The sequence below is a fragment of the Ipomoea nil genome, unplaced genomic scaffold (genome assembly GCF_001879475.1).
Source record: "Ipomoea nil cultivar Tokyo-kokei standard unplaced genomic scaffold, Asagao_1.1 scaffold0268, whole genome shotgun sequence".
Classification (NCBI taxonomy): Eukaryota; Viridiplantae; Streptophyta; class Magnoliopsida; order Solanales; family Convolvulaceae; genus Ipomoea; species Ipomoea nil.
In genome coordinates this window covers 5,212,490-5,213,912 of record NW_017616696.1, presented here as the reverse complement: position 1 = coordinate 5,213,912, position 1,423 = coordinate 5,212,490, and positions in this window count along the sequence as shown.

Here is a 1,423-nt window from a genome sequence, read left to right as displayed (position 1 = left end):
ACACTATAGATCCATAATTCCTATACTATAGATTCATAATTTCTATAGTATAGATTCATAATTTCTAAATTGTAGATTCATGATTTCTAAACTGTATATTCATAATTTCTATATTATAGATTCATAATTTCTATACTATAGGTTCATAATTTCTAAATTATATAGTTATCAAATTATGAACATATAGTTCAGTAATTTGTGAATATGAAGTTCAACAATTAGAAATATGAACATTGAAAATTATGAACATAGAGTTTTGTAATTGTGAATATAGAGTTCAATAATTATGAATCTATAGTATAGAAATTATGAATACGCATGGTGCACACGGTTGTACATCATAATCTGCCCCATCATTATAGACAATATTAAGTTAAAGCCAAACTGAATATACTAAATTACTAACTAAATCAGTTGTTGATTTAATCATTTACTTTTACCACATCGACTTAATAATACAATGTATTATATTATATGTGAAAAAATACTTTTAAACCCTCCATTGAAGGTGTACAAAGTGCAAATGCTTTTGTTAGGAGGGGGTGGGGGAGTCCTCTTAGTTTTACCTTCATTTTTCACTATCTAATATGACATTTTGTTTAATAAGGTTTAAAAATAAAATAATTTTTTTTATATTTATTAGTTACATATGAATTGATTGAATCAACTATAACTCTGTTTGGCAGAACTTATTTAGAATCTTATAGCTTATTTTAAGCTACTAATAAGCTATAAGTTCAGTTTGGTAATGTTTTCAAAATAAGCTCGTAACTTAAAATAAGAGCTTATAGCTTATTTTAAGCTATACTAATAAGCTATAAGCTCTGTTTGATAATGATCTCAAAATAAGCCCGTGGCTTAAAATAAGAGCTTATTTTGGAACATTAACTTAGGTAGCGTTTCAAAATAAGCTAGTAGTTTCCTAACATTTTTTCCATCTTTGTCCTTATTATTTTAAAGAGATGACATCCTTTATCATTCACAAACATAGCCAATGTGTAAGTTAATTAAATGAGAAAGTATTATTAAACGCTAACTTGTTACATTCATGATAACCACATGGTTACAAGTTTAATTTATAACAAAAGTGACCGATTGACTTTTTTGGTTGGTCAACTATGGACAATTTATGTTTTTTTATTATTATTATAAAGAAAGGATACCCTACATATACACACTACTTGCCTCAACTGAAGTTCAAACCTATCACCTCCCACTTAGGAGAGCAACCAGGTACCGGTGAACCACAAGGTCCTTGGTATGGACAACTTATGTTGTTTGGTCCTTCATCAACTATAGTCACACGATGTGATTTATCTAATGAACACCCTAAAATAGTGGTTACAAATTTCTTTAATTAAAAAAAAAAAAAAAAAAAAAAAAACATGTTCCGACATGCTATTAAGATATTTGAATTGAATTT